Source organism: Protopterus annectens, chromosome 15.part0 (genome assembly GCF_019279795.1).
Source record: "Protopterus annectens isolate FY-2018-M chromosome 15.part0, PAN1.0, whole genome shotgun sequence".
Classification (NCBI taxonomy): Eukaryota; Metazoa; Chordata; order Ceratodontiformes; family Protopteridae; genus Protopterus; species Protopterus annectens.
The window spans coordinates 807,575,664-807,597,714 of NC_056749.1; positions in this window are offsets into that span (position 1 = coordinate 807,575,664).

Genomic DNA, 22,051 nt, shown 5'->3' on the forward strand with positions numbered 1-22,051 from the left:
TGTGTGTGTGTGTGTAGTATGGGTATGTGTGCATGTACATGTGTGCAGCAGCATGAGTGCATGTCTGTAGTGACATGATTGGCCTTGGGTGAGGGCATGTGTGTGTGTGTGTGTGTGTGTGTGTGTGTGTGTGTGTGTGTGTGTGTGTGTGTGTGTGTATGGGTATGTGTGCATGTACATGTGTGCAGCAGCATGAGTGCATGTCTGTAGTGACATGATTGGTCTTGGGTGAGGGCATGTGTGTGTGTGTGTGTGTGTGTGTGTGTGTGTGTGTGTGTGTGTGTGTGTGTGTGTGTGTGTGTGCGCGCACGCGCGCTCATGTATGAGAATGAGGAGGGGTACCTTTCACCGGCATGATATGTGTTCTGCTAGTGCTGATTACTGCACCAAACTGCCAGTTAATGCTACGGATTACACCATTCAGTTTTGGAACATGCAGATTAGTTGATAATGAGATCTTTCCTCCTTGCGGCTAATCATGTCTGTAAATTGCATTTCTCACATTCACATAAAATTCTTCTTTTGGCTGCAGCAGTTTACACAAGCAGTAAGAAAGTTTTGAATCCCAGCAGTTATCATTGCAGATAATTAAATATTTTTTTCTGAGCTGCAAAAAAAGTGAATGTGAATGAATGTAGAAAATGGACTTCTGATGAAAAGTAACATCTTTTTCTACTTTATTCATTTTATTTATCTTTGTTAACCCAGTACATGGATTGGTCCAAGGACCTGAGCCAATGGCACAAATGCTAGAATGCGACAAAGCAATAAAAGACAGCAACAATTTACAAATATAGTTTAGTGCATAGGTAAAACTGTACCAGTAGTGTACAGAAATCAGTACACAAAAATTGCATAAATAAGTACAAAATAGCAGATGAGTGATACAAAGCTCAGCATCATGTTGTGTGTCATTGTTTTGTTGGTACAACACAGATCATGTGTTGTTTGTGATCTGAATATGCACTTGTGTAGAGGGGAACAGAATGCAATCAGGCAATTAAGTCTAGATAAAGTGTAGTTGCCTAATTATACTTATTTAAGAATGTTACTACCAGGAACTTAACAAGAGAAATCAGTACCATATTCTCTGTATAAACACATTTTGTGTGGAATTAAGATTATTGACAAAAATAGAGAATCAAAACTGATTAAGGATGACACTATTATAAATGCTATCTATAAGTTAGCTGATGCACAGACTAGTATTAAGTTTCTGATCAAAGCATTGTGAAGTAATGTAGGAAACAGATCAATAATTGTATGCAGCATATAGCCATTTGCTATATCTCTGGATTACTAATCCGACTGAGTTAATTCAGTTGTATCTGTATATTTCACATGAATCACATTTTAATTCTGTTAAACCTCTGAAAATCACATGATGCATATTTTAATTGTTTTATAGCTGTATGACACTGTATTTTTTTATATCACGTGACACATTTTCATTCTGTTGTAAGTGTGCATTATCACATGACACATTTTAGTTGAGTTCCACCTGCGTATTATCATGACAGATAATATAGCTACATCATCATCCTCATCTTCTTTCGGCTGTTCCCTTTAGGGGTCGTCACAGCGGATCACCTGTTTCCATTTATTCCTATCCTCTGCATCTTGCTCTTTCAAACCAACCACCTGCATGTCCTCTCTCACCACATCCATAAACCTTCTTAGGCCTTCCTCTTTTCCTGTTACCTGGTAGCTTCATCCTTAGCATCTTTTTCCCAATATACTCAGCATCCCTCCTCAACACATGTCCAAATCTTGCCTCTCTGGCTTTGTCTCCAAACCTTCCAACCTGGGCTGACCCTCTAATATACTTATTCCTAATCCTGTCCACCCTCATCACACCCAGTGCAAATCTTAACATCTTTAACTCTGCCACATCCATCTCAAACTCCTGCCTTTTTGTCAATGCCACTGTCACCGACCCATATAACATAGCTGGTCTCACTACCCTCTTGTAGACCTTCCCTTTCACTGTTACAGGTACTCGTCTTCACAAATCACTCCTGACACTCTTCTACACCCACTCCATCCTGCATGTACTCTCTTCTTCACCTCTCTTCCACACTCACCATTACTCTGAACTATTGATCCCAAGTATTTAAACTCATCCACCTTCGCCACCTCTACTCCTTGCATCCTCACCATTCCTCTATCCTCCCTCTCATTCACACACATATATTCTGTCTTAGTCCTGCTGACCTTCATTCCTCTTCTCTCTAGAGCATATCTCCATCTGTCCAGGGTCTCCTCCACCTGTTCCCTACTCTCACTACAGATCACAATGTCATCTGCAAACATCATAGTCCACGGGGACTCCTGTCTGATCTCGTCTGTCAACCTGTCCATCGCCATTACAAATAAGAAAGTGCTCAGAGCTGATCCTTGATGTAATCCCATCTCCACTTTAAGCACATCCATCACTCCCATCACAGACCTCACCGCTGTCACACTACCCTCGTACATATCCTGTACAACTCTTACATACTTCTCTGACACTCCTGACTTCCTCATACAATACCACAAATCCTCTCTAGGCACCCTGTCATATGCTTTCTCTAAGTACACAAAGAAACAATGCCACTCCTTCTGACCTTCACTGTACTTCTCAATCAACACTCTCAGAGCAAGCATCACATCTGTAGTGCTCTTTCCCGGCATGAAACCATACTGCTGATCGCTACAATATATTGTAAACATCTGAAACCATTGTATAGAAATGTATTTATATAGGTTTTATCTTCTATTTTAAGTAAGAGAAAAGTATCATATGCATTTGTATACTCGAGCAGAAGTACTGACTTGCATGCATATTCAAGAGGAGTTACCAGCAGATGGTCCCTTGTTGTATAGGGCATCACTAGAGCAGTTCAGTAAACTCTTTTGTTAAATTCACTTCATGTCTAATGTGTTGTTACATATTCATCTTGTTTTCTTGGGAACACATTCTGCAGCAAACTTGTTCATCCCACACCTAAAAGGCCTGCTGAATCTAGCTTTGTTTGTATAACTTGAGCACTAATCCAGGCATTCTTTAAAGTATTCAGTTGTATTTATTACTGCTGGTAGTAACTTGATTAAAGTGTAGCTATCATTTCTAAGTCTTTTGGATTAAGCACTTGAGCTTCAGACCAGTTGTTTTACATTAGGAAGGTTTGTGGCCTGCACTGTGGTGGCAGGACAGATAGCTTACATCCTTCTAAGTTGGGAACTGCTGATTGAGAGCTCAGTGTCTGTTGTTCTAAAAGTGTATTAGTTCTGGTTTAAGCACTTGGGCTTCAGGCCAGTTATTTTACGTTAAGAAGGATTGCGGTCTGCACTCTTGTGGGAGGAAAGGCTGGACTCTGCCCTTCTGAGCAGGGAATTTCTGGTTAGAGGCTTATAGTGCCTGCATATTCTAACTGTTTCTTACTGAAATTGGTACACCTTGTTTGCTGTAGCATAGACTAGATCCAGGCCTGCTGAATCTAGCTTTATTTGTATGCTTGTTGTTTGTTTATTTCCCTGAAACGCAAATTCCACCTAAAACGCGGCCTTTTAGCATTTCTGTGGATCCCTAGTGATATCTGCATTGCTTACTGTACTTATTTCCTTGTTTCACTTGAAAGAAAGTTACTGTTTGTCGTTTTTGCATTTAAGCTACCTGTAACACATTGCATTTAAGTTACCTGGCACTTGCTCACTAAAGCAATTATATAAGTCAGCTCTAAAAAATTAAAAGCACTACACCCTCACAAACTCCCCTTGAGTACCTTATTCCCCATTGGCCCTTTTTCAATTATAAAGGAATTCCCAATACTATTCTAGCATGTCCAAAGGTCAGTTGTCAATCTCCTCTCCGGTCCAGCTGGTGAATCTGGGAATCTTGAGGCAATGTTACAACTGCCTCATGTACACAGACAACCCTCTCCTCCTCCCAACAAATTCCAACACATGTGAGAGATGCAACCATATAGCCAAACTGGAGGCTAAGCTCCCTCAACTCAGTACTGGCGTAACCAGTCAGGAGGAGAAGGAAACCACACTCACTACAATTCCAGTCTCACATAGACCTACCACGACAACAAACCAAACACATAAACACACAAAAACATACTCGGAGGCTCTAAATAAAAATCTGCCTAAGCAGCAGAGACCTCCAAAGCAGACAAACAAGCAACCGCTACCCCAAAACAAAACACGTGCAACACATAGCTCACAAAGCCAGTGTGCCGAACAGTCACAGCCCTTAAGGCTAAACAACACACCTGATACACTTGTAATAGGTGACTCTATCGTCAGGCACACTGACGTCCCGCTCACCAGGCTGAACAAGGAGAAGGTCACGGTGAGCTGCCTGTCGGGCGCTAGGATCCGCCACATAACACAAGCACTCAGGTCACTCCAAGGCAAGTACAAATATGACTCAGTCATTGTCCATGCTGGTGTAAATGACCTGAGACGTACCTCCCTGGACTACATGAAAAGAGACATAGAGGAGCTCTCTGAGCATGTAGCCCAGGCCGGTATGACCCTGACCTTGAGTAGCATCTTACCCTCACCAAGAATGATGCCACAATATGAAGACAAGATGATCAATTTCAACAATTGGCTTAAGTGTTGGTGTCATTCAAAGGGGATCCAATGCCTGTCAGCCTGGGATGACATGCTCGACAAGCAACGATGCTTCGCTAGGGACAGCTTGCACCTGTCACCCCTGGGCTTTCGGATATTGGCAAAGGCTCTTGCTACCCCCATAGTGCCTTTTTTAGGCAAGGCTCAAAAGACAAACCCACCTCCATAGGTATCACAAGGGATAAGAAACTAAGAGTAATGCTACTCAACGCCAGAAGTCTAAACCTCAAGATGCACGCACTCGAAACTCTCCTTAGCATGGAGAACATCGATATCTGTGCAGTAACAGAAACCTGGTTCAAGGCTCCCGAGAGCACCCCAGCACTACCAGGTTATACCTCATACCATGCTTTTCAGCCCCAAAACTTGGACCGAACCACAAAAGGAGAGGGAGTATCAATATTTGTCAAAGATACCCACACCTCCAGGTTGGTGGCACAGCACGAAGCATCAGAGACTATCCATGTGCAACTAACTGTGGGTAAAACTGCCTTCCAGTTTATAGCCTGCTACAGACCACCCTCCCAAACACAGGAACCTCACTTGGCCTTCCTGAGAATACTGGAAAATATGAAGGTCTCTCCAAACACCATTATATTGGGCGACTTCAACTACCCAAACATAGACTGGGAGCATTACTCTAGCTCCAAAACCCTAGCCCAAAGGTTCCTAGAATTTATAAACTCAAATGCTATGGAACAACTTGTTACCACTCCCACAAGAGGGGAAAACATACTGGACCTGATCATCACCAACATGGGGACACTATGCTCCAGACCAGAAGTGTATCCCTCACTGGTAAGATCAGACCATAAACTAATCTCACTGGATATTCACATCCCGACCCCACCCCCTGCCCAGAAAACCACAGTGAAAAACTTCTCTAAAGCAAATTTCACACGCCTCAAAACTGAGGCGAAATCCTTCAAAGCCCCCGGGCCTGTGGAAAATATGGCCCAGACCGCAGAATCCTTTATAAACGCATTCTATGAACACCTTCAGGAATGCATGGATCATGCAATCCCAAATAAAACCAAGACCCAATCCTCCAAAGGCAGACGTCCTGTTTGGTGGACCCCAGCCATAAACAAACTATACAATAGAAGGAGGAAGCTACTACATGATAGAGCAAAATCCCAAAAAGGGAAGGCATCTCTGATCAGTATTAGCAAAATCTACAGGCATTCATAAAATTGTCTAAGGCCAGCTTCGAGAGAAAAATTGCACAGGACACTAAGGATAATCGCAAGGCTTTCTTTAGTTATGTTAGGAACCTGGGTGGGAATTCCCAGATATGCTCAGAATTAGTCCAAAATGACAAAAAATACACCGAGCCCACAGACATTGCCAACATCCTAGCTGACAGGTTCAGTGCAAACTTCTCCCCCCTCTCCCCACCAAAAGGGCAAATATCTATCCCAACAGAGTGCTGCCCCCCTGACATCTCAGATGCTCAGGTAAGAGTCCGCCTCTCCAAAGCAAAAAACACAGCATCAATGGGACCAGATGGTGTCCCAGGCTGCATCCTACATGAACTCCAAGAAGAGCTAAACCCAAACATAAAACTACTGTTCAATCTTAGCCTTACTACAGGATATGTACCCAAAGAGTGGCGTACAGCAACAGTGGTCCCTCTCCACAAAGGTGGTGCCTCAACGGATCCTGGAAACTATCGCCCCATAAGCCTGACTAGCTTGGTCTGCAAAGCTATGGAAAGGATCATCATGGACCTCATAAATAAAGATATCGGGGACCTACAGACACTGGATCCTACCCAGTTTGGCTTTGTTAAGGGCAGATCCTGCCTCTTAAACCTGGTCAATTTCTTTGAAACAGTCACCAAGGCCATTGACGAGGGGAAGGTGGTCCACACAGCCTACCTGGACCTCGCAAAAGCCTTCGATACCATACCCCACTCAGGCATTATAGTTAAGCTCACCAGCTTAAATATAAACCCCTATGTCACTAGATAGGTTGCAAACTGGCTCAAGGACAGAACCCACATGGTTAGAATTGCTGGAGCCATGTCAGACTCCAAACCAGTTACAAGTGGTGTCCCACAAGGCTCAGTCCTGGGACCTCTCTTGTTTGGTATATATTTCTCGGCGGTACAGGCCAACACGGAAGGACTGTGGCTGACCAAGTTCGCAGATGACTGCAAACTGGGCGCCATAATCAACTCTCCAGCCGACACAAGCATCCTCCAAAAGGGCCTCATAGAAACAGACAACTGGTGCCAGAGCCATGGCCTCAAGCTAAACGCCAAAAAGTGTATAGTCATCCCCTTTGGCAAAAACAAAGTGCCCACAAATTACCACATAGGTGGTAATCCATTAAGTACAGAAGAAGTCATTAGGGACCTGGGGACCCAAGTTGATAGCAATCTCTCATTTGACAACCACGTGGCCAAAGTGGTTAGAAAAACATTTTATATAGCCCACCTAATCATGAAGGGATTCACATCTAGATCAGGGAGGTCATCGCACCTCTTTACTCATCCCTCATCAGGCCCATAATTGAGTACAATGCCCCTTTTGGGATGTACCTTACCAGACACCTGCAGCAACTGGAAAGACCCCAAAAGTACCTCACCAAGAGGATCAAAGGGCTCAAACAGATGCCATATGCTGCCCGGTTAAAGAAACTCCAGCTCTACTCAGTGGCATACCGCCTGTTCAGAGGCGATCTGTGCCTGACGTATAAAGCCATGTCCAACCCGGAATTAATGGACATGCTGCACCTCAGAAAATCCAAATCCCATCGAGCTACGCTCGAGAGACTTGAAGCTCAGCACTGAAATAAATAGGACATGCTGGAGGGACAGATTCATAACCCAGAGGCTCCCTTCACTCTGGAATAAAATCCCAGTCCAGGTTAGGCAGAGTCCCACATTGACTCTCTTCAAGAGGAATCTTGATGAGTGGATGGGAGATCGTAGGTTTACCCCGGCTATCACTTCTCTGTCACTGTTAGACAGAGGCACAGTATACTAACCTCAAAAAAAGGCATAGCAAAATTAATTTAAAATGGGTGGCGAAAGCCAAACACGCTCTGGCTAGGCTTATAAATGCCCTAGGGCAGATAGCCTAGTATGAACCTATGAACAGTAGAGTATGCATAATCATGAATTAACTGCGTGTCGTGTGATTTTGGAGGTGTAACAGATCGTAATGTAGAAGAAAATGATTTAAGGGGAAGACCTGTTTGATATAATAGAAAAGACTAGACATAGTAAGATAGATGAAAGAAAAAAAACTGTAGAAAGTAAATAACCAAAATACAGGAAGATTGGTAAAACAAATGAAAACAGTAATCAGGGCTATCAAGAGAAAAAGCACATGATATATTATTGTGCAGCTAAACTAATAACAGATAACAAAGGAAGAGAAGGGAACAAGTAAAATGTCACCATGGAAGCATCAAACAGAGAAAACTATAAAGCAATTAAGGCAAGAAATATCACTGTTAGAAGAACATAGAAAAGGGAACAGATTATCAAAAATACTTAGAAAGATAGACGTGGTAAAAGCAATGCACAGTATCAAAACAGACAAGGATCTATCATACACTGCTGCTAATAATAAACTGAAAATATAATTACAGGCAGAAAATCGTATAAAGTATGCAGATAAATGTAAAAGAAAAGTACAAAATAAGTATTTCATTCATGACCCAAAAAGATTCTGTAGAGAAGTGGCAAACAAGGGAAATGGGGTAGAAACACATAAAAAAACAAGAAATAGACACATTTTGGAGAAGTATTTATGAAGGCAATGTTAAACATAACAAAAATGCTGAATGAATAGAAGATTTAAAATAAACAGCAAGGACATTTACTGTTGGGAGATGTGAAGTAACAGCAACAGAAACTGAGACAAAACTGAAAAAAACTCCTAAATGGAGAACCCCCCAGTCTCAGATGCAGTACTAACCTCTGGCTAAAAGCATTAACATCTTCACACAAAGATTTACCCTGAGTAGGAAGTACTTGTATGAGCATCCAGAACCATCAGCCTGGTTAACAACAGGGAAAACAGTACTCCTCCTTAGAATGAACCTGCAAGGCATCCTAAGAGTTGTAGACCAATAACCAGCCTTCCAATAATGTGCAAAAAGCATTAACATCTTTACACAAAGATTTACCCTGAGTAGGAAGTACTTGTATGAGCATCCAGAGCCATCAGCCTGGTTAACAACAGGAACAACAGTACTCCTCCTTGGAATGAACCTCACGGCATCCTAAGAGATGTAGACCAATAACCAGCCTTCCAATAATGTGCAAAACATATATTAAAATTAATGCAGAGCTTATACTCAATTAGAAAAAAATCAGTTGTAGAAAAAGAACAAAAGGGTAACAAAAGAAAGTAACAAAAAGAAAGTAACATGGAGAAAGGATCAGTTGTTGCTAAACAAAGGCAATGTAGGGAATTGTGACAAAGGTGACAAATTTACAGCATGGATAGACTACAATAGCTTTTGACAGCAAACGAGATTCATCGATAAAGGAGTGCTTACTGATTTATAAGATGCACTGTACATTGATCAGTTACATTACAGTAACCCTGAAACAGGGGTAAACCACTCTGCAGCTGAGACTTGACAAAGGGCAAATTATTATCCCAGGGATAACACTCAATGGGTGATATTCCAGGGTGATGCTTTGTCGCTGCTGTTATTTTGTCTTGCCCTTAACCCATTAAGCTGTTTACCTAACAGATTAGGTATGATGGTTACAAACTGGCTCCCAGAAAACAACCTTGTTTAAAGTTTTCTCATCTACTTTTTGTTGATGACTTAAAATAGTATAGTTTATCAGATAAAAAGAACAACTACACATGGTTGAAACTTTCTCAAGTGATCTGAGAATGATATTTGGTCCTGATAAATGTGAAAAGCAGCATTTAAAACTAGAAAGCTGCAACAACAAGCAAATATCAACCTGGAGCAGGAATGTAAAATAAAGGAACTTAATAGAGTGTATAAATAGGAATAGATGAAGAATCAAAAATAAAACATGAACAAATGTGAATAAAGATCAGTAAGGAATATTTCAAAAGGCTAAAACTAATATTGAAAAAGCCTTGGCATCTGGGAATAAAATTGAAGCTGTAAACCAATTTGCTGTTCTGTTTTAACATACAGTTTTGGGGTGATTGACTGACCCTAATATTATTGGATCAACTGGACATAAAAAGAAGAAAAAAACTTCTTGCTAATCAAATGGTATATAAAATCATTATATACCAAGATTATATATTCCACCATCTGGAGGAGATGTGGATCTCCTCGAAATTGATTACATGTACAGATCTGCAGTTGTGGACTGCATACATATCTGCTGACCTAATCAGATCCAAACATAATGAAAGTTTTAAAACATGAGGACAGGAATTCTAAGATCACATATCTGCTTAATTTAGCAGAAGCATTTAAGTGTCAAGTTGGAATAGAAATCAAATCATTAGTAGATAAAAATCAGACAGCAACTGAATGCGCCAAAAATAAATAAATAAATAAATAAATACAGAGAAGGGCCAGATGAGAAGGAAAAAATGTGAAAAATCCATAAATATTATGGCAAGCACAGAGATCTCCAGGAAAAACCTCATGTTGGCCAAACTTTGACTCAGGAATGGCTAAACAGAAATTAATTGAAACCAAAATATGACTGGTTAATAATGGCAACCCAGGTTAGTGGACAATGTACATGTTGGTTTACAAAATGCATTGAAAAAGTAGGCAAAAGAAAAATGCAGGTTCTGTAAAAAAGAAGTAGAAACAGTCACACATCTTCTTGCTGGTTGTGATGCACTCATTGCGGGATGCCTATATACTGAAAGGTGCAATAATAGGGCAAGACATTACACAGTGTTGAATTTGGGATTGTGCAAACACCAGAATATAGCAATAGCTGAGAGGCACTGGAAACAGTAACTACACAGAGAACAATGAAGTTTATATCATGTGGGATCACCCCTTACCAACAGTTCAGAAAAGAGATGTGAGAAAACCAGATATAGCAGTCCATGTAAAAAAGACAAAAGTAGCATTGATTGCTGAAATATCTACACCCAATGATTACAGTCTCTTACATATAGAAATATATAAAGACATAAAATATTTGGATTTACAGGCAGAAATGAGAGCAATGTGGAAGAAAGATGCCAAGACAGTTCCAATGGGTCTAATAAAAAATAATTTGCAGTCATACTTAAATATTCTACTGATATATATATAATCCTATGTGAATTACAGGAGGAAGCAGTTCTGGGCACATTGTGGGTACTGAGAAGAACACAACTGTCTTACAACAAAAACTGAAACAATACTAATTTCATGAACTCTTTTGACCAACATGTGTCTGTTTAAGAAAGTCCTTCTATACTGCACAGTTTATAAACAAAGGGATTGCGTCTAGATCTAGGGGTGCCATTGCTCCCCTTTACTCAGATATCATTAGGCAAGTCATTAAATATAATCCCCCCTTTGGCATGGATCTTTCCAAATGCATACAACTGGAATTCCCACAGAGATACAAGGCCTAAACAATATGTCCTACATAGATCGACTCAAAGTCCTGTCACTATACTCTTTATCCTATGGACTGCTAAGAGTGACCGGTGTCTGGCATACAAGGCATCCTCCAACCCATTACTGAAGGATTTACTGAACATGAGAAAGTCAAATGTCATCAGAAATTATTGGCCTAGGGATATAAACCTCTTCTGCAATGTCAACAGAATGGTTTGGTGTGGCAGATATATCTTGCATAGGATACCACTGCTGTGGAACACAGTCCCCAAAGTTTATTCTTGTCCATATTGAACCACAACTTAGATCTATGCATGGGAAACAAAATCATTTAACCCAGGAGTGCCCCCTGTACTACTAATGGACAGAGGTATCTCCTAAATGCTTTATCCCATACATGGGTCTCCTCAAATTATCTATGGTATGATCCTAGTTATTCTCATTAGGGATAATATATAATTATCAATCATGGGATGGGTAAGGCTGATCTGCAACCAAATGGAATAGGTTATTTCAAGCGCAAAAACGGAAACTGGCTAGGCTTAAAATGGCCCACAAGGGCAGCAAGCCTACTACTTACCTATGATCTTATGGACCTATGAACTCTAATCATACTCTGACTTTGGAATGGAAAATAAAGGTAATCCAGAAGGCTTGAGTCATGGCTGGTATCCTGCCTGTGACCAAAGGGTAACACGACTAACAAGAAACAGAGTATAAAGGATTATTTCAGCTGATAGCATTGCTTATCTTTTTTTAAGCACCTTTACTGAATTATCACTTGTGACATAGGCACATTTACATTTATATTTTTTTATTAGATCCCTTTAGCTAGCAGATCTAGGAGACTGTCTCTCTGATACCCTCCCTGGGGTAGGAATAATGACACCTTGTTTAAGTTTCAAGTAGCTTACTCAGTTAAGTAGGTAGATGGGTGAGTGTTCAGTGGCATTTTTCTGACTGATACCTATTTGAAAGGTACCTTTGAACCATCGAAGGGTGGGCTGAGATAGACCTAGTGTGGACATTTGAGGTAGAAGTTTGCTGTGACGCACTGTATTAAAGGCTTTAGTCACATCTATAAATAATGCGACCAGTTTGCCCTTATCTCTAGCTTTACTGAGACTGTCTACAAAGGTTAGAAATGCAGAGTTAGTCCTACTGCGAGACCAAAGCTGTGTTGTCTGGAGGATGGGAGTTCTTCCTGCAGGAGCTAGTTTACTGATTGTTTTTGAATATATTTTCAAGTATTTTGGAGAGGAGGGATACGATTGTTATTTGTCTGAAGTTAGTAATGTCTGTTGAATTTCCTTGTTTGTGTAGAGCGATAATGTGTGAGTTTTTCCTGAGAGAGGGAATGTGGGATTCCTGCATTGACCCGTTTATAAGGACTGTATAATATTCACAGCTGGGAGTGTATCAGTATGGTTTGTGATGTAAAATGCCAGCAACTAGGATTATGTCGATGTGGTTTGTTTTCATTTATATAAATGCATGATTTCTTATGTCATACGTGATGGTTTAATAAAGATATTTCTTGTTTAAAAAAAGGGTCAGGAACTGAATAATTTATGTAATGTTGCTTAGGTTATATGATATATAGCAATACATAGGCAGCAATCTACTTAACACTGAATGTGTGATAAGAGACCTTGGGACACAGGTGGACAGTAGTCTCTCTTTTGATAGTCACATCATCACAGTAGTCAGAAAGTCCTTCTACATGGCACACGTCATCATAAAAGGGTTCTCATCCAGGAAAAAAGAGGTAATTGTTCCCCTCTACTCAACACTCATTAGACCCATTATAGAGTACAACGCCCCTTTTGGAATGTACCTCACAAGACATCTGCAACAGCTGGAAAGGCCACAGAAGTACCTCACAAAGAGGATTACTGGCCTCAAACAAATGCCCTACACTGACCGCCTCAAAAAACTCCAGCTTTACTCCGAAGCATATCGCCTACTCCGAGGTGATCTCTGCCTAACATATAAAGCTATGTCAAACCCAGAGCTGTTGGACATGCTACACCTAAAGAAATCCCAATCCCTCCAAGCTACATGCTCTAGGGACCTAAACCTTGTCACCACAATAAACAGAACATGCTGGAGGGATAGATTCCTGTCACACAACCAAATGCTGGAAATCAACACTACAAAAAACACCAATCGTTGAGCAAAAACTTTATATAGAGCAAAACTTTCAGGCAAAACCCTTCTTCAATACTAACACAAACATATTAAAAAAGCAAGATGCTTTAAATAGGAGCCTAAATGGTCATATGACAGCAGCCAAAATCATATGACCTAAACACAATTACACAATTACATTAAATACAAATATATAACAACTTACAGAATACAATTAAACATTTATTAAAAATATTAAAAATATTAAAAAGTTCCTTTGTTTCAAAAATATGTATATATAAAGATATTATTGCACATCTAGTTATATAATTTAATCCGTTGTATCTTCATCAAAATGAATGATAGGGGTGGAGATATTAATGTTTTAGAAATTAAAGAGTACGAGTGGATACTTAGGCTAGCGGCTGATCGCTCGCCAGGTTTGAATTCCACTGTTAGCTTGAAACCAATTTTGATGAAGATACAACGGATTAAATTATATAACTAGATGTGCAATAATATTTTTGTATATACATATTTTTGAAACAAAGGAACTTTTTAATATTTTTAATATATGTTTAATTGTATTCTGTAAGTTGTTATATATTTGTATTTAATGTAATTGTGTAATTGTGTTTAGGTCATATGATTTTGGCTGCTGTCATATGACCATTTAGGCTCCTATTTAAAGCATCTTGCTTTTTTAATATGTATGTGTTAGTATTGAAGAAGGGTTTTGCCCGAAAGCTTTGCTCTATATAAAGTTTTTGCCCAACGATTGGTGTTTTTTGTAGGGATAGATTCCTGTCCCAGAGACTTCCCTTACTCTGGAACAGGCTACCCATCTATGTCAAGCAAAGTTCTTCATTAGCACTCTTCAAGAAAAATCTTGATGAGTGGATGGGAAATAGGAAATACACCCCGGGGATCACTTCATTGTCTCTGCTTGACAGTGGCACAGGAAAATAACTTTCTTGGGTGGAGTTAGCCAGGGAATCTTGTTGGCTAGGCTTACATAGGCCCTTGGGCTGATAGCCTAGTACCTACCTATGAACCTATGAACCTAAGTATAATGTGTGTTAATGTTAATTTAATACAGTTTGATTAGTTTTGTATAAATGTAAATTTTACCTATGTTACAAGTAATAATTCAGTAAACGTGTTAAATAGGCAATGCCATCAGCTGCAGTGAGTTTCAAGGTACTTGCTTGGAAGGTCATCAGCTGAAGTAGAAGATGGTTTGAATTTGTTTTAGAGTAGTTTTATACAGGATGTGGCACAGGTTTGAGGTGAAAGCGAATGTGGTGATATGTGGCTGTTGGGCAGGGTTTGGATTAGATGTTGGGGAATCCTTGGTAAGGGCTGATATACTATATATGAAATAAGAGTTGAATTCTATTGCAATTTTGAATAGTGAGTTATTGGGAGAGGAGCTAGGGTTGAATATTTGGACGGGATATAAGATTTCTTTAATGGCTGACCAGAAATGTTTAGAGTTGCGTTTACTATTGTTCTGAAGGTTATTATGGCATAGTTTTTTGCCTTCATTTATTTGTTTTTATTATGGTTATGGAGCATTCTGAAGGTTTTGACATATTGTGGTGTTTTATATTTTTGCGATTCTTCCAGTACTTTTTCTCTATCCTGCATTAGCATTCTACTCTTTTTGGGTAGCCACCTTGCATTATTCATTTTTACTCTCTTCCTTCTAGGAGCTGCAAAGCTAATTTCAATATTTAGGAAAGTTGTATTAAATTTATTTACAGCATTATCTATGTGGAGGATTTTTAAGATGTTCCAGTTAGTAGCTGAGAGGGTTGTAATGAATATTTCTAGGTTAAATCTGACAGGTTGCAATAGAAAGCTCCAGTTGCTGAGTCACATTGACATATCACTGCAACAGAGAATGCAGTTCAGTTCTACATGGCCATGACATTTGCCAAGTGGTGGTTTACCAGCATCAGTAATGGAGTAGCTGAGGGGACCCTTATTTTACCACAGCACAGTTATTCATCTTACCTAAGTTTACCTACAACACATCTTTTGCAAAAACTGACTGTGCATCACTGACACAGTTACACGTGACAAACACTGTTTTCCAGTTTACATGTAGCTCTGCTAGATACAAAATGCTAACTTTGATTTGTTTAGCCTTACAGAATTTATTCAAACATAAGCGTCCCCGCAACCAGCAGTGGTGCCTAAATTGGAGGTCATGTCCAAATTGAAGCGCAGTCTTTCCATGCAGTGTAACGTTTTCCCTTAGGCCAGGTATTGCAGTTTATTTCTGTTTTTTTTTTAAGATAGTTTAAACAGTATGATTTACTGTCACAAGATAAGCCCTTCATCAAATATATGTTTCATATATTTTTGCTGCCCTTTTTAATCCTTTTAACATATCATAACTTCTGCCACTAGATTGACATCTTTTAGGTTCATGGGTTCATAGGTACTTACAAGGCTATTGAGCTGTGAAGATCTTAAGAAGCCTGGCTCTGCATTCCCATAGTAATTATTAGCACTTATATTTTGTAGTATGAATGTCCAAAGATGGGCTGCATAATTATATGCAAATTACTTACACGTCTCTCCTCTCAGTGAGGCGTATGGCTTTCACAACTTCTTCATTGACTCTGTTCTTGAAATTTTAAGTTCTTAAAGAATTGTTGAAATTGAATGCTATTAAATCAGACACTGTAAGTGTGACCCACTGACAACCTTGTGAGACATTTGTTATAGCAGACTTGGTGATGTAAAGTTTAGAGGTCAGTATTCCTTTCCAGGAGAGGTTATACTGTATTTGTTTTCTGTTTTGCCCTTCTACTGTAATGCCGGAATGATGTCAGATAAGCACATTATCAGTGACCCAGTTGCTTCCTTCCTGTCTTTTGATCACAAATACTAAATCTAAGTATCTAGAAAGTATTGAATTAAAAATGACATGGTTTTCATTCAACTGACTGTCCCTGTAAAGTGACATAAAACAGACATAAAATTGAATATTTGGAGTCCTTTGAGAGGCAGCACTCCTAACTGTAATTGCTCACAACCTTACTATGAAGGAGATTCCCTGTCACTGTGGCTTTATGTTATCAGAGAACAATGCATTATTGTCATAGGTTTATGTTATTAGGGAACAATGCATTACTGGCATGGCTTTATGTTATCAGTGAACAATGCATTACTGGCATGGTTGTATGTTATCAGTGAACAATGCATTACTGGTATGGTTTTATGATTTCAGTGAACAATGCATTAATGTCATGGGTTTATGTTATTAGTGAACACTGCATCACTGTCATGGCTTTAAGTTATTAGTGAACAATGCATCACCGTAATGGGTTTATGTTTGTGAACAATGCATTACTGTCATGAGTTTATGTTATCAGTGAACAATGCATTACTGTCATGGCTTTAAGTTATTTGTGAACAATGCATCACTGTCATGGGTATATGTTATCAGTAAACAATGCATTACCCTCATAGATGTATGTTAGAGAACAATGCATTGCTGTGATGGTTTTAAGTTATTAGTGAAAAATGCATCACTGTCATGGGTTTATGTTATCAGTGAACAATGCATTACTGCCATGGATTTATGTTATCAGTGAACAATGCATTACTGTCATGGCTTTATGTTATTAGTGAATAATGCTTTACTATCATGGGTTCATGTTATCAGTGAGCAATGCATTACTGTCATGGCTTTATGTTATTAGTGAACAATGCATCACTGTCATGGCTTTAAGTTATTAGTGAACAATACATCTGCCATGGGTTTATGTTATTAGTGAACAATGCATCACTGTCATGGATTTATGTCATTAGTGAGCAATGAATTATTGTCATGGCTTTATCAGTGAACAATGCATTACTGTCATGGGTTTATGTTAATAGCGAACAATGCATCAATGTCATTGTGTTATGTTATTAATGAAAAATGCATTACTGTCATGGGTTTATGTTAACAGTGAACAATGCATTACTGTCTTGACTTTATGTTATTAATGAACAATACATCACTGCCATGGCTTTATGTTATTAGTGAACAATGCATTACTGGCATGGCTTTGTTTTCAGTGAACAATACATTACTGTCATGGCTTATGTTATTAATGAGCATTGCATCACTGTCATGGCTTTAAATTATTAGTATACAATGCATCACTTTCATGGGTTTATGTTAGTAGTGAACAATGCATCACTGTCATGGCTTTATGTTATTAGTGAACAATGCATTACTGTCATGGGTTTATGTTATCAGTGAACAATGCATTACTGTCATGGCTTTATGTTATTAGTGAACAATGCATCACTGTCATGGCTTTATGTTAGTTTACAATGCATCACTATCATGGGTTTATGTTATTAATGAACAATGTATTACTGTCATGTATTTATGTTGGTATACGATGCACCACTATCATGGGTTTATGTTATTAGTGAACAATGCATCACTGTCATGGCTTTATGTTATTAGTGAATAATGCAGTACTATCATGGGTTTATGTTATCAATGAACAATGCATTACTGTCATGGCTTTATGTTATTAGTAAACAATGCATTACTGTCATGGGTTTTTGTTATTAGTGAACAATGCATCAGTGTCATCGTTTTATGTTATTAGTAAACAATGCATTACTGTCATGGGTTTATGTTATTAGTAAACAATGCATTACTGTCATGGCTTTATGTTAGTTTACAATGCATCACTATCATGGGTTTATGTTATTAATGAACAATGTATTACTGTCATGTATTTATGTTGGTATACGATGCACCACTATCATGGGTTTATGTTATTAGTGAACAATGCATCACTGTCATGGCTTTATGTTATTAGTGAATAATGCAGTACTATCATGGTTTTATGTTATCAATGAACAATGCATTACTGTCATGGCTTTATGTTATTAGTAAACAATGCATTACTGTCATGGCTTTATGTTATTAGTGAACAATGCATCACTGTCATGGCTTTATGTTATTAGTGAAGAATGCATTACTGTCATGGCTTTGTTATCAGTGAACAATGCATTACTGTCATGGCTTATGTTATTAGTGAACAGTGCATTACTGGCATGGCTTTGTTTTCAGTGAACAATGCATTACTGTCATGGCTTATGTTATTAGTGAGCATTGCATTACTGTCATGGCTTATGTTATTAGTGAACAATGCATCACTGCCATGGGTTTAGGTTATTCGTGAACAATGCATTGCTATCATGGGTTTATGTTATCAGTGAACAATGCATTGCTGTCATGGCTTTATGTTATTAGTGAACAATGCATCCCTGTCATGACTTTAAATTATTAGTATGCAATGCATCACTTTCATGGGTTTATGGTAGTAGTGAACAATACAACACTGTCATGGCTTTATGTTATTAGTGAACAATGCATTACTGTCATGGCTTTATGTTATCAGTGAACAATGCATTACTGTCATGGCTTTATGTTATTAGTGAAAAATGCATCACTGTCATGGCTTTATGTTATTAGTGAACAATGCATTACTGCCATGGGTTTATGTTATCAGTGAACAATGCATTACTGTCAAGGCTTTATGTTATTAGTAAACAATGCATCACTGTCATGGCTTTATGTTAGTGTACAATGCATCACTATCATGGGTTTATGTTATTAATGAGCAATGTTTTACTGTCATGCATTTATGTTTGTATATGATACACCACTATCATGGGTTTATGTTATTAGTGAACAATGCATCACTGTCATGGCTTTATGTTATTAGTGAATAATGCATTGCTATCATGGGTTTATGTTATCAATGAACAATACATTACTATCATGGCTTTATATTATTAGTGACCAATGCATCACTGTCATGCCTTTATGTTATTAGTGAACAATGCATTACTGTGATGGGTTTATGTTATCAGTGAACAATGCATTACTGTCATGGCTTTGTGTTATTAGTTAACAATGCATTACTGTCATGGGTTTATGTTATTAGTGAACAATGCATCAATGTCATGGTTTTATTTTATTAGTGAACAATGCATTACTGTCATGGGTTTATGTTATCAGTGAACAATGCATTACCATCATGGCTTTATGTTATTAGTGAGCAATGCATCACTGTCATGGCTTTATGTTATTAGTGAACAATGCATTACTGTCATGGATGTGTTATTAGTGAACAATGCATTACTGTCATGGCTTATGTTATTAGTGAACAATGCATTACTGTCATGGATTATGTTATTAGTGAACAGTGCATTACTGTCATGGCTTTATGTTATTAGTGAACAATGCATTATTGTTAAGGGTTTATGTCATTAGTGAACAATGTATCACTGTCATGGCTTTATGTTATTAGCGAACAATGCATTACTATCATGGGTTTATGTTATCAGTGAACAATGTATTACTGTCATGGCTTTATGTAATTAGTGAACAATGCTTCACTGTCATGGCTTTAAGTTATTAATAGAAACTGCATCACTGTCATGTGTTTATGTTATTAGTGAGCAATGCATCACTGGCATGGCTTTATGTTATTAGGGAACAACACATTACTGTTATGGATTTGTTATCAGTGAACAATGCATTACTGTCATGGCTTATGTTATTAGTGAACAATGCATTACTGTCATGAATTATGTTATTAGTGAACAATGCATTACTGGCATGGCTTTATGTTATTAGTGAACAATGCATTATTGTCAAGGGTTTATGTTATTAGTGAACAATGCATCACTGTCATGGCTTTATGTTATTAGCGAACAATGCATTACTATCATGGGTTTATGTTATCAGTGAACAATGCATTACTGTCATGGCTTTATGTTATCAGTGAACAATGCATTACTGCCATGGGTTTATGTTATCAGTGAACAATGCATTACTGTCATGGCTTTATGTTATTAGTGAACAATGCATCACTGTCATGGTTTTATGTTAGTGTACAATGAATCACTTTCATGGGCTTATGTTATTAATGAGCAATGTATTACTGTCATGTATTTATGTTGGCATTTGATGCACCACTATCATGGGTTTATGTTATTAGTGAACAATGCATCACTGTCATGGCTTTATGTTATTAGTGAATAATGCATTACTATCATGTGTTTATGTTATCAATGAACAATGCATTACTGTCATGGTTTTATGTTATTAGTGATCAATGCATCACTGTCATGGCTTTAAGTTATTAATGAACAATGCATTGCTGTTATGGGTTTATGTTATTAGTGAACAATGCATCACTGTCATGGCTTTATGTTATTAGTGAACAATGCATTACTGTCATGGGTTTATGTTATCGGTGAACAATGCATTACTGTTATGGCTTTATGTTATTAGTAAACAATGCATTACTGTCATGGGTTTATGTTATTAGTGAACAATGCATCAATGTCATGGTTTTATGTTATTAGTGAACAATGCATTACTGTCATGGCTTTGTTATTAGTGAACAATGCATTACTGTCATGGCTTTATGTTATTAGTGAACAATGCATTATTGTCATGGGTTTATGTTATTAGTAAACAATGCATCACTGTCATGGCTTTATGTTATTAGCAAACAATGCATTACTATCATGGGTGTATGTTATCAGTGAACAATGCATTACTGTCATGGCTTTATGGTATTAGTGAACAATGCCTCACTGTCATGGCTTTAAGTTATTAATGAAAAATGCATCACTGTCATGTGTTTATGTTATTAGTGAGCAATGCATTACTGTCATGGCTTTATGTTATTAGTGAACAATGCATCAATGGCATGGTTTTATGGTATTAGTGAACAATGCATTACTGTCATGGGTTTATGTTATCAGTGAACAATGCATTACTGTCATGGCTTTATGTTATTAGTGAACATTGCATTACTGTCATGGCTTTAAGTTATTAGTGGACAATGCATCACTGTCATGGGTTTATGTTATTAGTGAACAATGCATCACTGTCATGGATTTATGTTAGTGTGCAATGCATCACTATCATGGGTTTATGTTATTAGTAAACAATGCATTACTGTCATGGGTTTATGTTATTAGTGAACAATGCATCCATGTCATGGTTTTATGTTATTAGTGAACAATGCAACACTGTCATGGCTTTGTTATTAGTGAACAATGCATTACTGTCATGGCTTTATGTTATTAGTGAACAATGCATTATTGTCATGGGTTTATGTTATTAGTAAACAATGCATCACTGTCATGGCTTTATGTTATTAGCAAACAATGCATTACTATCATGGGTGTATGTTATCAGTGAACAATGCATTACTGTCATGGCTTTATGGTATTAGTGAACAATGCCTCACTGTCATTGCTTTATGTTATTAGGGAACAACACATTACTGTCATGGGTTTATGTTATTAGTGAACAATGCATTACTGTCATGGCTTTATGTTATTAGTGAACAATGCATCAATGGCATGGTTTTATGGTATTAGTGAACAATGCATTACTGTCATGGGTTTATGTTATCAGTGAACAATGCATTACTGTCATGGCTTTATGTTATGAGTGAACATTGCATTACTGTCATGGCTTTAAGTTATTAGTGGACAATGCATCACTGTCATGGGTTTATGTTATTAGTGAACAATGCATCACTGTCATGGATTTATGTTAGTGTGCAATGCATCACTATCATGGGTTTATGTTATTAGTAAGCAATACATTACTGTCATGGATTTATGTTGGTATACAATGCATCACTATCATGGGTTTATGTTACTAGATAACAATGCATCCCTGTCATGGCTTTAAGTTCTT